This window comes from Leptidea sinapis, chromosome 22 (assembly GCF_905404315.1).
Source record: "Leptidea sinapis chromosome 22, ilLepSina1.1, whole genome shotgun sequence".
NCBI classification, from domain to species: domain Eukaryota; kingdom Metazoa; phylum Arthropoda; class Insecta; order Lepidoptera; family Pieridae; genus Leptidea; species Leptidea sinapis.
This window is the reverse complement of record NC_066286.1, coordinates 7,394,503-7,411,118: the sequence shown is the minus strand read 5'-3', so window position 1 is coordinate 7,411,118 and position 16,616 is coordinate 7,394,503. Positions and strand designations below refer to the sequence as shown.

General features: G+C 35.9%; 1 protein-coding gene across 1 annotated transcript in view; it reads right to left on the bottom strand.

Moving 5' to 3' along the window:
* Positions 1 to 16,524, bottom strand: part of LOC126970786 (uncharacterized) — a 167,971-nt gene extending 151,447 nt beyond the window's left edge. The window contains exon 1 of the mRNA XM_050816875.1: positions 16,212 to 16,524. The gene's annotated coding sequence lies outside the window, so the exon portion shown is untranslated. The remainder of the gene's footprint in view (positions 1 to 16,211) is intronic.
* Between the last annotated feature and the right edge of the window lie 92 nt (positions 16,525 to 16,616).

The window sequence follows — 16,616 nt, the reverse complement described above, 5'->3', positions numbered from 1 at the left end:
GTTATCACCAGGTGACCCGTAAGCTCGTTTGTCCTCCCCTCCTACTCCAAAAAAAAAATTGCGTGCTTTTGCTTAAAAGTCATATCTAGTTCCATAAATATAACATAAATTAATATTAATTCGTTACATAAATAGAAATTCAAAGACTGAAAGTCGAAATAAAATAATATAAAATATTATCTTAAATAAGTTATAAAGAAAAAATAATTTTATTAAAGCATATTTTACTACTTGGTGTTGTTTCTTTTATAAGGAATTAAAAACAAACACGTCAAGTGCCTATTTAACTTAAAAATCATCATTTTACATTTGATTTTAAAATAAATATCATTTCACTTCCCATTTCTTATCTAAATTAATTCAAGCTACCTAATTTCGGCCAAAATTCGGCCGGAGACGAAGTTCGGTAAAAGAAGAAAGTAAGAAATTGAAGGTTACATTATTAATCACCGCTCATCAATATGATATTGTTATTGAATATTAACGAATATGGCTGTATGGGCTCGATCCCTTTGCCTGTCCTAATAATGGACGAAGAAACAAAAAGCGGATGGTACAGAAACTTGACGCCATCTTGCCGTAACGGACTTCCGTTGCATTGTCGTCCAGTTACCTCGTAGTCGCGCCTAAAGAAGTTTTACTTCAAAAGTATTTAATTTATACCTATATCTTTTCAAGACACGTTTATATATATAATACTAGCTGACCCGGCAGACTTCGTACTGCCTCAATCGATAAATAAAATACCTAGACTTTTGTATGTACGTCAAATAATATTGTTTGCGTTCAGAAATTTAATTTGTGACAAAACTTCAGATATATCAATCTACATAAACATGATAGATGATAGATAGTTCACAACTGTATTTAATCTACCTACTATAGTTACGTAAAATTAAGTTTATTTTTTACCTCCTGAAAAAGTTAGAAGTTATAAAAATTCTAATTAGTTAATCATTTTAAACTATTATTTTAATTTGATTTCTGAACGACGGGGGACAGACACATCAAAGGAAAATCAAAATTGTTTTTATTTAATTCCGAGTATTTTCATATCTTTCACAAATAATTCAAGACCAAAATTAGCCAAATCGGTCCAGCCGTTCTCGAGTTTTAGCGAGACTAACGAACAGCAATTCATCCTACTAATATTATAAATGTGAAAGTTTGTATGTCTGGATGTATGTTTGAGCTTCTTTAACGCAAAATCTATTGAATAGATTTTGATGAAACTTTACAATAATATAGCTTATACACCAGAATAACAAATAGGCTATAATTTATAAAACTATAGTGTGAATTATACAAAATATAAAAGAAGTGTGATTGTTACTAATGAATACAACTAGCGCCATCTCTTATCAACTAGCAAGCAAAAGATCAATACAATTTATATGGCAAAGCAACGTTTGACGGGTCAGCTAGTTCTTATATATATATATATATATATATATATATATAGATATTACCTTCTTGGTTGTCATCACACAAATCGTCACGATATACCGTCGTCTCCAATCACCGTGTTACACGGTATTTATAATTAAATAAACATTTTTCACAGTACCACGCTAGCGTCATAATTTCTTGGGAATGTTGGTTTTGCTCACGTCCTATGCCTGAGTACCGTTACAGAATATACATTATTATTTCTTTCATTTGCTTTTGGAATTTTAAATGCGATTTTTTTTTATGGAATAGGAGGACAAACGAGCGTACGGGTCACCTGGTGTTAAGTGATCACCGCCGACCACATTCTCTTGCAACACCAGAGGAATCACAAGAGCGTTGCCGGCCTTTAAGGAAGGTGTACGCGCTTTTTTTGAAGGTACCCATGACGTATCGTCCCGGAAACACCGCACAAGGAAGCTCATTCCACAGCTTTGTAGTACGTGGAAGAAAGCTCCTTGAAAACCGCACTGTGGAGGACCGGATCCAGATGGTGGGGATGATATCCTAATTTGTGGCGTGTCGTGCGAAGGTGGAATTCGGCGGCAGGAATCAGGTTGAACATCTCTTCGGAACACTAACCCCGTGATAAATGCGGTAGAAGACACACAATGAAGCGATTTATTTATTTATACTTATTAATGAATTTTTATTATGGAAGAGGAGGGCAAACGATAGTTATTATTACTTGTCGCCTCGCCTTATGTGGACAACTATTCATAATATTCAATAAAAGGATGTAATCTTATATTGGCTTTCCCCCTTTCAGAGGAAGCTAAAAGCACATGAGTAAATTAAAATTCATAAAATCAGGCTGTGGCTTCATCAGAGGCTTCATGATAGTTGAACAAAGCAAGACTTTATGACGATACGTTACTCGAAAGGTTAGCTCAGTTGGGAGATAACTCGTGGATTCGAGCCCCGCATCGTTCATAAAATTTTGTTTTCAAATTTTATTTGTCTATTAATCCCAGAAGTGAGATATCACTTTAAAAACATAACATATTGTTTAGATTTACAAGAGCGACATCTCAAGTCAATTTCCTAATATGTAAATATTGGGGTTGAGCAGATTATCAACTGTAAAGTAGATGCTGTAGATGAAACCACAACCTGAGTCGAACAAAGCACACAAGATTTTATGAAGATACGTCACTCGAACGGTTAGCTCAGTTGGCAGAGCACTCGCACGGAACGCGACAGGGTTCGAGTCCCGCATCCTTCATAAAAGTTTGTATTCCAATTTTATTTGTCTTTGAATCCCAGAAGTGAGTGTTATCACTTTAAAACATAACTAATTATTCACTTATGTGCCTATGAAGTATATATAACTACTAGCTGACCCGACAGACGTTGTGTAGATAATAAAAAAAATACTGTTTTGTAGGAATTTGCCAATAATATTTCAAACATTTACAACATCAAGAATTATTTCATAAAGAATGCTCCCTGTTGTTATAATGAAATTGTTTCACAGCGGAACTGTCAGACCGTGTGTCACTAAATTCTCTCATAGAAAATATTTAAAATAAAAATTATTATGATTTCCAAATCTAAATAAAACTATCCTATCTCTCAAGTTAGACCAAACTGCACTGCATGAAGTAGTCCCCATCAAAATCCGTTCATTAGTTCAGGCGTCCATCGCGGACAAACAACGTGTCACGATTTTTATATATATGAAGATATATAAGCGCTTATATTAAGTCGAGTTTATAATACAAGAATAGTTAAGTCAAGGCACGTGCAATATACAGCGGTTACCAGCTATCCAATTCCTATTTCCGTAACGATGTTCACGAGCCCGTCTCCCAATCTCACCGGCTATGAGCCCCCGAAATTGGATCTTCACACAATATGCTTCGCGAATTTATTCAGCGAGACATTCGACACATCTTATTATGGATGGCGCTATACGAGCTTTTTGGATTACTGTAACGGTAATTGTGGATTGTTTCAATTTGAGACCGTGGTCAGTCACTGTCTGTGTTATAGAAGTGAAACTTTATCAACGTATGAGAGAAATTTCATATAAATCTCGTCACATTTCAGTATAGTGACTTAAAGATTAAATATTAGTTTGATAGTCATAAAATAAAAATTCTTATTTGTATGCATGTCTTAATAATAAAATTAGATTTAATTTAGTACGGATTTTTTTTCTTTTTTAAGTCTTATCCACCCAATTTTCTTTTAAGTTGTAAATAGTAGAAAAATTATATGTCATAAAGAAATTTCACTTCTTCCCTGTATACTCTGGTACACATACATATCTATATTATATATATATAAAAATGAATTGCTGTTCGTTAGTCTCGCTAAAACTCGAGAACGGCTGAACCGATTTGGCTAATTTTGGCCTTGAATTATTTGTGGAAGTCCAGGGAAGGTTTAAAAGGTGAATAAATAAGAAAATGCTGCTAAATTAAATAAAAACAACAAATTTGTTTTTCCTTTGATGTGTCCATACATAATTTCTATGAGAGAATTGATTGACGCACGGTTTGACAGTTCTGCTGTGAAGCAATTTCATTACGACAGCAGGGTGCATATTTTACGAAGTAATTCTTGATGTTATGATATGTTATTGACAAATTCATAAAAAACATTATTTTATTTATTATATACAGAACAACGTCTGTCGGGTCAGCTAGTTTTTAATATATATAAGAGATTTCCACGTATATACTCATCACGATATCTCTGCAACCATAAGAGCGCAGAGACTTGAAATTTGGTAGAAATATTCCTTTCGCCGAGTAGAGATCGGCTAAGAAGGGATTTAAAGAAATTCCATCCGCAAGAGTTTTTTTTTATAACAGAACAACGTCTGTCGGGTCTGCTAGTTTTTAATACACGCGAATTACAGTTATTCCAAATTTAAAACTTTTTGTCTTTATCTTACCTTAGTCACTACAGAATTACATGACACGGAGAAGTATTTTTAAGGGTCAGGCCACAACACTGCGTTGCGGTTTCGTATCGCAAAAACAACATCTAAGAGCGCTTTCTTAGGTCCGAGAACGGTTTTTGAACGGCCAGTAAAATTTATATGCGGGTACGATGACGTTGCCCTGCACATCAACGACCTCTGGATGCAAATTGCGCCATCGAACCTTCCCTCTACCAATACAAATGATTTAAGTTTTCTTTAGTGTTAATTCCGCCAATATTTGTTTTTAAACAATTTGACACGTGTCGCCTCTACACGAGACAACACGTCCTGAGGATGCCATCATTTGTATAATTATGGATTTCCGCAAAGTAACGCCTACTTCAATAAATTTTCTTCCCTCTACCATTGAGACCTTAGTTCTGCTGCGTCCGCGTCGTAGATATTTCCGATGCGACGCCGCAACGCAGTGTTGTGGCCGGGCCCTAAACTTGGAGTAACTTTACTTCGCGCTTATTAATAACAGAGATTAGGTCTTCATGAAAGCCAATTTACATCTTCATTATAACTACTTTCTTTGATCAAAGCGAGTGTTACACATTTATTATACTTTTAAAAAGATTAAAACGCGTGTAATTGTAACTGTATTTTTACGTAAGTTTTTTTTTTATACGATTTGGTATTGTTTATTTTACCCGAAGTTTAGTGGAGTTAACAGGATCAAATTTTAACCTAATGCAAAAATACATCACACACCTGAAATTATGGCAGAGATTGTTAGTGCCGAATTGCAATTTAACAATTTTTTTTAAATTGTTGTTACAGCGCTCTCTTGTTTCTTTTACAAAATTATTTAAAAGGTATATTATATATGATGGTAAGTACGGAACCCTTCGCTATGCCAGATCAATTTGACTCGAGTGCTTTTTTTTTCAATTTATTAGTGTGTGTTCCTTGTCGAATCTCCAAAACCGTTGGACCGATTTTGACGGTATTTTAATCTAGATAGCATATGTGATAGGGCATATCATAGGCTAGGTTTTATTTGAAGAAATGAATCAGGATTTAAATTTTACACGGCAAGACGCGGATGTAAAAATAATGTATTGATAATATTTTTATATTGACACACTCTTACACAAATTATCTTTCCCCAAACTAGGCCTGTACTATTGGTATTTTTGACTTGACTTGACTTAAGACAACGATATATTTAATACAATATACTTACTTAAACATACATAAATACATATAAACATGCATCACTGGGAAACAAACATTCACATTTATCATATAAATGGTTGCACCTACCGGGATTCAAACTCGGGACCTCTAGCCCAGTAGACAGGGTCACGAACCACTGGGGTCGTAGATATATAGATAAAGGCAAGGTTTTTGGAATCACATATACATCTCGTAATGAAGTATTCACCTGGGTACATAGACCTTGAAACAAAACGCGCAAACGGAGCGATAATATTACGTGACAAGTGTGAATTCCTCATGAGAAAGTGCGGAGTAATCGATCGTGCGTTCCTACAGATATCTAAAAACTGAGGCAACGCACTCGACCACACGAATGTTTTTTATATGTATTACATTAAACATGTTCACACTAACAACACCTCTAGCCACGGACGAGTGATGTTTGCTGGAACTGCGGTCACCTAGACGGCAAAGTCAAGCGATACAAGGCGCTCTGCCAACCGTCTGAAATTACTACCCATTCGAAAAAGTATACCTCAGATTTGAGAAGAACTGGCAAGAAACACAGTCGGCTTTTAAAATACCGTTACAATGTAAACAATTTGTTATGTTTTTAAACTGATAACCCTCACTTCTAGGATTAATACACAAATAAATTTTTTATGAACGATGCGGGACTCGAACCCACGACCTCTCGCGTTCCTTGTGACCTCTAACAAGATTTTATGGCGATACGTCACTCGAACGGTTAGCTCAGTTGGCAGAGAACTCGCACGGAACGCGAGAGGTCGTGGGTTCGAGTCTCGCATCGTTCATGAAATTTTATTTGTGCGTTACAATGTAATTTCGTACAATAAAATTTATTATTCAATAGCCTGAGGCCGTCGATCCATTCCCACTCTGTGGTTTTTGGTTTTTTAAACATATATTATAATAAATTCCCCTGGCGCATTCCCTATTTCGGGTCGGCCTTCATGATTGTAGATCGCCACTGTTTGCGATCTTGGGTTACTTCTGGCGTTAGACCTAGCATCATCATGTCTTTGTTAATGGTTCTAGTCCAGGTAGTTGGTGGGCGGCCTCTGCCTCTCTTGGCCTCATCGATATCCATCATGACTCGTATCGTCATGTGGTGTTCGTCTCTACGCATTAAATGCCGCGTAATCGGTTTTCCTGCATTTTATTTTGCAAATGAGCTGCAATTTTAAAGGTACCTCGGATATACTCATTCCGATTCTGTCTGATCGAGTAACAATTCCAGACCCACGCGACAGTTACATTTCGGTGACATGCATTATTTGTTCGTCACATTTTCTTATTTCCCAGCATTCGGATCCATAAAACATAGCTTGGTCTTACTGCGCGATTGTACACGGTGCCCTTACTTTGTTTTTTAAACACTTACGTTTGTTTTGAACATTTTCTGGAAACTTGTTTTAAAAGCATAAACCTACATCGCTTCACAAAAGACTTACCTACTAATGACTTACTGTATTAGTTGCAAATTCGACTACTACGCAAAAGTGTTTTCATTTCTCGGGTTATATATATAACCATATATAGCCTATGTCACTCACAAACAAACTGACTTTATATTGGTAACAGCACGGTTTTCAAAATAGATTAACGGCCATTTCCAATATTCAGTCTATCTTCGGTTGTGGCCTACTTTGGATAAAAAATCGTAACTATCGTTGACTTTTCATGGGAGGCCGTACAGCTTACCAGCGATTGAAGTTTGTATAGAAATTGTGAACTGGCGATAAGAATGACTTATCGGGTATATTGGGACAGCTTCAGATTATTGACAGTAGAAGGTAGTAATTTGTCTCTATCTGTAGATAGTGTATTGGGAACGGCTGTAAATAGATCGAAAGATTACCCCCTACAACCTCACCCCTTTTACCTCTTTATAAAACTCGGCAAAATATCGTATTTTTTGTGAGCCTAGTCTTAGGATGTATCGATTGAGCATACATAGACTTCACTCAGACTTTACTTACGTAAAATTTTGCTAACTGTGATAAAACGCGAACTTGACCTTTGTATTGGGCTGTCTTTGCTTAAGATCAGCATAATTTCAGCTGTCAAATGACTATAACAACGAAATCGAAATGTATTCTGAGCTTAGCTAAGTTTTACTTTTTTTATGAAAATAAGAGACGAGACGAGCAGGAAGTTCAGCTGATGGTAATTGATAAGCCCTGCCTAATGGGTATGGGCAATGCAGTGCCGCTCAGGATTCTTGAAAATCTCATAAATTCTGGACGGCACTACAATTACGCTAGTCGCATTTGCATTCAATTTCACTAGATACGGTGCACTTCAGAACAAAAACTGCTTCACGGCAGAAATAGGCGCCGTTGTGGTACCCATAACCTAGCCCGCTTCCTGTGCAAAGGAGCCTCCCATTGGTAAACTGGTACCTAAGTAAAGTCTGAGCAAACTATAAGTACGCTCTATAGATCTCAGCCTTAATCTCGACATCCGTTAGATCATCAACAGATACAAAATATTATTCAAGCAGCGTTTTCATTTGCCAACATCACGAAAAATTTCAAATAGTTTCTTCCACTTAACATAAACAGATACAATTATTACATTTCTAATTAAAACTTGAAAACATGATACAGGAACCGATAGTACCAGAAAATAGGTAGAGTTAATTACTTTGTTAATTAACATTACTGATAAGAATTATAACGTTTTATGTAAGAATGCATTTCTCTTTTACATGTTAACTTTTTTCGGGATTTGCTACGGACGAGAAGTCTTAAAATTTCAACTTAACCTTACAAATAAAGATCTTACAGTATAAATAAACTACTAGGGCCTTTTTTCATGGAAAAGGAGCACAAACGACGGGTCACCTGGTGTTAATTAACCCGCCCACATTCTCTTGCAACCGCAGGGGGATCGCAGGAGCGTTGCCGGCCTTTAAGGTGTACGCACTTTTTTTGAAGGTGCCCGGAAACACCGCACAAAGAAGTTCATTCCACAGCTTCGTAGTACGTGAAAGAAAGTTCATTCATTCCAGAAAGAACCATCCAAGGCCTTACAAATAAACTTGGCATAAAGTTATACCTGAGAATAAACAAAGAATTTGCAAAATGTGTACATATATGCTTTTGTAGATGATATATTTTTTGTTTAATTTGCAAGGCAGCTAATTTGAAATACGGCATTTTGGTTTTTAATATTTATTGCTAAAATAATACCAATACAGACTTTGTCAATTTTGACTGGTAATTTAGCGGATATACTAATTGAAATTGTACCAAAATTTAAGGGGTTGTACTCTCGGGTCAGAGCGAATAACTCCAATACGGAGGAATCACAGAGGCGTTACCGGTCTTTCAGAAAAGGGTACATATGCGCTTTTTTTGAAGGCACCCATGTCGCAACGTTCTGGAAAGATTGCACAAGGAAGATCATTCCATGGTTTTCTCGTACCTGGAAGAAATACTATTGAAAACAGCATTGTAGAGGCACACCAGTCATCCATATGGTAGGGATGATACTAATTCGTATTGTAACATGCGAAGGTGGAAGTCGAGGGCAGGAATCAAGTATAAACAGCTCTTCGCAACACTATACGTGATAAATACGGTAGAATACTAACCGCTAGTTGCAGAAAGCATCCTTAAAGTTAATGTTTCATTAAATATAATATCGTCACTTTCTTTTTCATTTTGCCAGTCAAAGATAGCATGTGATATAAGGCAACAATATCCGAACAACTGAGCCTTGCTCAGATTTTTATGAATGTACAAAACTTGAACAAAAAAAAACTAATAGGACATCTGGATTCAAACCAGGCTCTTCTGCTTTCGGACCCAATGTCCCATCTGAACTATTATAGACTTGTATATAGTCGCAAAATTTACCTTTGTATTGTAATGTTATTCTTGCTGTTTCTCATTAAAACACGGATAAAACTACATTTTTTAAATTGAAACCTATCTAGATCGATTTATCGCCTCCGAAATCCCCTGTATACTAATTTTTATGAATATCGTTGGAGCCTTTCCGAGATTCATATTATATATACTAGTGGACCCAACAGACGTTGTCCTGTACACACGTGTTAAATTTGAAAAATCGGTCCTGCCGTAAGGAGGAGTTCACTAACGTACACATGAACAGGATAATTATATTATATGGACGGAATAGAGAATCTAAATCAATCTCAAATTCACTGGAACACACAAATAAATCATCAAAATCCGTCCAGCCGTTTAAGAGGTAGTTCAATTGTGAACCTAAACCATTCTCAAATCTACCTGAAGACACACATCAATCTCAAATTCACCGGAACACACAAAAAAATCATCTAAATCGGTCCAGCCGTTTAGGAGGTAGTTCAATTGTGAATCTAAACCATTCTCGAATCCACCTGAAGACGTACAGAAAGTTTCATAAAAATCGGTCCAGCCGTTTAGGAGGAGTTCAGTGACATACACACGCACACAAGAAATATATATATAAAGACAAGAATTGCTCGTTTAAAGATAAGATTAAATTTAAGGATGCTTTCTGCAACCAGCGGAGAAACTGTTATAATTATTATCTGTATGAGGGCTTATTTGTTGTATTAGATCTATGTGTAGAATTCTCACAAAATACCAAATAGTAGCTATAAAATCTTAGAGTGTTCCACAACGAACATAAACTATCGTATCATTTATAGGCACTTACGTGGTATCGTGGGAAGCCATAAATAAACCTTATGATTGTATGATTATAGTCACATATGGATATATCTGGGACTTTACCACTATCTGTGTTACCAGGCTGCATAATGCTAACATGATAGTAGGTTTACTGTACGCTGCCCTTATTTACAATATGATGACTGATTTTGTTATAATTGTCTGATAATGTTCGGACTCTTTGTACAGAATTGGCTGGATAGGTCCCACATACGGCGCGTTATGCAGTGACATAGTAATATGCAAGCATTATTGTGTTTCCAACCTATTTTTAGGGGTTCCGTAGCCAAATGTATGTTCGTTATGTATGTCTGTCTGTCCGTGTATGTCACAGCCACTTTTTCCAAAACTATAAGAACTATACTGTTGAAACTTGGTAAGTAGAAGTATTATGTGAATCGCATTAATATCCAGTAAGTAGTTTTTTAATACGTATTAATTATAAGAGCTCATTTGCAATGTATAATTTTGAGCAAACATTTTTGCCTTTCCCATTTAAATAATCTAATTTATTTTTCCTTTATTCAGTCGATCGGTAAAGCCGTTTAAAAACTATTCCAAAAAAAATGTATTTAGAAAATTTAAATTTTTGTAGTTGTTTTGAGATCTCTCAAAATCTAACTATCAGCATCGGTTCGAATTGTATTCAAAATCTAATTTTGGTCAAGCCCTATAGAATCGCGCCAACCGCGATGAAATCAGTCGAGCCGTTCAGAAGTTATAAGAGATTATTAGAATGTTTACATACATCCATACATACACACACGCAGTTATACGGACGCCATGGCGGGAATAGTTGAGCAGGGAAGCTTCGTAGGAGAAGGAGAAGCTTAGTAGGTTAAAACGTCGAGATCTGATGAAAACTAGATTTTCGAAAATCGGTGAAAATTTTCAAGCGGAAAGTTAGCAATGGAAGTGTTCTGTTTTCAGTGTGTCGGAGGGTGTTGTCGAAAATGGATAAAATTTAATTGCGTGCGGTTATTAAGTACTTTTTAGGATAAGTCTTAAGAGTATTGTATATTGTATAACATACGTCTGAATAATTTATTTTTCGGGACTTGAGCGGTGAGTGATGCTAATGCATATGTACACCTGGTACATATCGACGTAATTAGCAACGTTTTGGCGTAGTGGTAGAAAGTTTTTGTGTGTGTACCTAACAGATGATTGCAACAAAAGAAATATTTGAAGAGGAAGCAGACTAGTCAGAAGGTTTTTTTAAATATAAGAGTGGGCAAACGGGAAAGCGGCACACGGGATGGGGAGAGGTGAGGCAACCACCCATGGACATTCGCAACAACAGGTGTCAGAAAATGCGTTGCAGGCCCTTAGGGTGGGAGTACGTTTTTTCTTGAAGGTCCCTATTTCGTATCTGTTCGGGAAAACCACAGCCGGTTGATTCCACAAAGTGGCTGTTCGAGGCAAGAAATTTCTTGCAAAAGGAGCGGTTGTGGAATGCCAGACATCAACGTCATGCGGGTGGTACATTGCAAGTAATGTCCGGTGGTGAAATTCGGCCGCTGGAATCAACCCGAATAGCTCCTCTGAGTACTCCCCGTGATAAAGGCGGTAGAAGATGCTTCGTTGTATGCGGTCAAATGGAAGAAGCTGGTACTGGGGAGCATTACCGGTAAACGAATTTAAGGATTTACACAGATAGCTTCACAATAGGACCTGTAACTGGTGATCACATCTTCTTACAGAAACTGAACATACATAAACCAATACTACTGGGCACACACAGCTCCATCTTCCAACGTGAAAGGACATGGCTACTATATCAGAAAGAGCCCACTCAGCGCTAATATACGAGTGTCATCAATCCCTCGAACGTTCTTCTAACAACTTGGTAACTCTGCAATGGATCAAGGAAAACAAACAGTTCATTGGTGAACGATGCAGCGGATGCTCTTGCGTAGGGTTCAGTGACCCAAGTGCCAATTTTCAGCTAAATACGTTCATGGATACGCTCCCTCACCAACAATCTACACAATACCCGATGGATAAACTACTAAAGGTGCCCACATCACTGAATGAGCATCTATTCACAATCGGCGTAACGGGTAGCTCAAAGTGAAGAGAATCTCTGACGAAACGGTCACTAATGTAGTTCTGGAATGTGCAGGAATGGCCAATAAACGGGCAAAAACCTTAAATACAAGGTCGCCCCGAGAAGTTCTGGAAGGACCTGGGCAGGTTTGGAGTAACTTGCCAACATTGGACGCAAAATGGACCCAAATAAGTGACATAATAGCAGAAACAGGAGCCCCTACACCATACCAAGAAAATAAGTCGGCTGAACCTTACGTCTCATGCCAAGTTTACTTTAAAAAAAGCAAGATATTGCAATTACTCGATTAAAGGCTTGGTACAATCGGCGCAGGTAACGCATTCAATGACGCTCAAGATTCTAATTTCCATATTCCATATTTAATCTGTCTGAATGTATTATGCACTCCATTTAAATTTCGAATTCCAAACAAGATATTATCCAACTTCTAACTAGCCTGTGTTATTACAATATGTCAACACCATGAGTTTGAATTTCGAACACAAATGCGTTTCATTTAACGTTGTGTAAGCACAATATGCGTACGAGTATTAAGTGCTCTTTGTTCTACCACTCAATGACTTGCTATTGTACATAGTACCGGAGCCCGCATACTTCAGTAAGCTAACATTTCCTTTAGAGTATCCTGTAAATAGTGCTTGGAACGTAAATAATTATTATATATTATGCACCTAATACTACTCTATCTTTAAATCTCTACAACAACGAAGTAGCGATTTAACTGTTATTTTCTAGAACAAGTAGATATCAACAAGTAAAAAATTCTTTGTAAAAATTAGGTTTCCGTATCTAAAGTATTATCAAACCTCCGCTGTCCATTCATTTGTCTGTCAGCGGGCTGGCAACCACAAAAGCTAGACAGTTGATTGAAATTTGACAGATTTTATTAGAATTGCTGAATTAACAACATATTCTCACCCTTTGTGTGCCTATAGGAATTGCGGTTATCTGGTTTTTCAAAAACTATACTGCAATGAAGTGTTGAGGCCCATGGACATCCGCAACACTAGGCGTTAAGAGATGCATTACCGGCCCATTAGTTGGGAGTATGCTCTAATCTTGAAGATCCCTAAGTCGTATCGGATCGGAAAAATTACAGCAGATTTTTAATCCACAAAGTGGCGGTGCGATGCAAAAACTTCTATTTTTTTATGAAAATAATGGATGAGACGAGCAGGACGTTCAGCTGATGGTAATTGATATGCCCTGCCCATTACAATGCAGTGCCGCTCAGGATTGTTGAAAAAACCCAAAAATTCTGAGCGGGCACTACAATTGCGCTCGTCACCTTGAGATGTTAAGTCTCATTTGCCAAGTAATATCACTAGCTACTTAAATATTACCTACTGCTTCACGGCAGACATAGGCGCCGTTGTGGTTCCTATAATATAAGAAACTGTACGGTGCAATGCAATAAGTCATTATAACAATTTGAAAATAAATAAGAGTACCCGAAAACTAAATCTACGCATATTAATACTAAAAAGCTGAATAGTAGTTTTGTTTATCTTAATGTAATGTTACCAGTCGGATTTTTATAATTATTTTGATAAATAGCCAATTTAATTACATATAATAATAGACTAAATAGGTGTCAGCGAGCCTTAAATATAGATGCAATCGGAAGAAGCGGCCGCGAACAACTTTATCCAAGAGCTTTTACGAAATGTTGGTAAGTTAAAAACATTTTTTTTAACATTTGACAACTGTCACAGTTATACGTTAAAATTACGTATAAAATTATCTAAGGTTACAAGATACACTTCACTCCTAACTATAGGCTTTTATTTTTATAGAATAGGAGGACAAACGAGCGTACGGCTCTGTTAATTTCGGCAACCATAATCGTAACTCTTGTAAAATTACGAAACATTGCAAGCAATAGACATGCATTATATAAATACAACAAAAGACAATAAAATATGACGCATTGTGAAGATAACGGGAGATTGGAGCATAATAGACTAACTCATTAGTTTTATCATTTTGCAAACAGCTTACTTATCTGTGTCAACATAGTTAACGTCAAAATTTTAAAATTCGAAGGCTAATTACGAGGCATCTACTAAAGTTATCTGTGGAATCTCTCGTTGATCCAAAATCTTTTGACGTGGAAATTTTATCTCCGTGTATCATCGTATTATTATTAAATATAAATAACTAATAGTTATAATCTAACCTAAACACGCTTTAATTTTTAATGAATTTAAATTCGAATAGCGTAATTAACAAATAAATACTCTTTGTTAGAAAGCATGGGATGCTTGATGTCAATTTCTAAAAAATATAATATCAAAAGTAGAGTTACTAACTCTACCACAGAGTAGCTTTGGTTAAAACAAAGGTACTTTGGTGGTAGAGTCATTTTGAGAATATCTTAATAATGTACTCAAATTTTTTTTTCAAACAAAAACATTTTTGTATTTATTACAAATTAGCTCATTTTAAACTTATAAAAATTATATTTCTACTTTTTAGTTTGCTTTCGATTAAAGCGTGTTTTTTAGTTTTATTTTAACTATTACATAATAATTTTTGCTTCTCTAGTCATAAAACTATGATAATTTGAACGCAACAAACAATCGGCATTTTAGTGTACGGATTTTTTAGCACGCGCCTTGGTCTTTTGCAGAAAAGCACTACTGGACATCGAACAATCGCTTATCCCGAATATCCTGGTAAGAAAAATGGGTCAGATTATTTAAATTATTGCATTTGCAAATAAGTGTAAATTTCAAATTAGTTTTGAAGGGGTGAAAGATCAAAGATTCCGTTACACAGATACATGGATAGACGAACACACCAAACTAATAATAAAAGCTTTTTCAGATATAGTACTCACACAAAATGAGACATAGAGTAAAACATGATAGAGTTAGGAAGTTAAAATGTTCAAACAACTGACAGAAAGAAATACTTACGTAAATAGGTACTTGCAATTTACATATTTTTTATAGAGGACTGATGTCTGTTGTAAATATTTGAAGACTTGCTTTATGACAATCTACGTAATATATATATATATTGTTTATACTTAATACTTTGTAGATAAAGTTGAAGCGTCTATTTTTAATTTTAAAATACATATAGCTATGTTAGAAATTTACACAGAACTTATTTATTATGTAGCTACATATAATATGTAAAATAAATGATATTTATAAAACGAAAACCATAAATAACTATATCTCAATATCAGTAAAATGGTTTTTCAAGTCTCTTTTATAATTTCTCGCCATAAAACCACAGCGTTCACCTCGTTTATGTATAATTATTGTTATGGTTTGTAGGATGTAATGGATGTAATTATTAGTTCTACTTTTTTCAGTTGGCAACTTGTTAAGTTATATAGTCTGTGGGAGAACCGGTATGGGTACAGCTCAACAGGTATAGGGCACTGACCTACAGACGATGCCATGAATGGCGGCACTCAGAAACTTCAGCTGTTTTAATTACCTAATACTTGTGTATAAATAACAACATTCGTACTATGTATTTCTTTTGTAGTTTATATGTCATTAATAATAAATCATTTAAATATCAACATAGTAAATATTTTCAATACAATACATAATTAGTTATAAATAAAGTTAGTATGAAATTATGTTCTAAGAGTTTATGCTAATTCTATATTAATATGATCTAAATAGTTTTTTAATTAGGTCATTACCTTATAACTAGATTGCAGCTGTCTCAACGCTTAGTTGAGATTCAAATGTAATAAAGGAAAAGTTTATAAGTTTTCAAATTAATTGACAGCCGGACAGACGGATAAAGTCTGCCATAAAACACATTAAACTTATTGTTATTTATATTTTTTAATACCTACTTATGGTTATTGCAAGTTAAATATATTTTAGCTAAAAATAATAATTCTTACCTATAAGCAACTGAACACGAACGCGTGTGTTTCGAGCAAGTTGCCAGTCGTGTCCTTATGAACCTTAAGGTCTACTTTCACAATGGACGCCAACCCAAAGAATCAACAACCATATACGGCCTTCTCTCAACTTATTATTACGCGTTGAACAGTAATGTTCAATTGGGACGATAATCACTTCACAAACACTAAATTAAACACATATGCACAGCACTTATTTTAAGGTTATAAAGTTTTTATCCGGGCCGCTTTAGAAAAGTTTAAAACTTCGGATGTCGGCTTTGTCGTTAGCGGCGACACAACACGCCGAAGCGAAGTCACCGCGCGAATGCCGGTGCCCGTCGCACGATGCCTATGGCCGTTCGTCGTCCCGCCACGGCCGCACCGTTGACAGCGTTCAAGCGA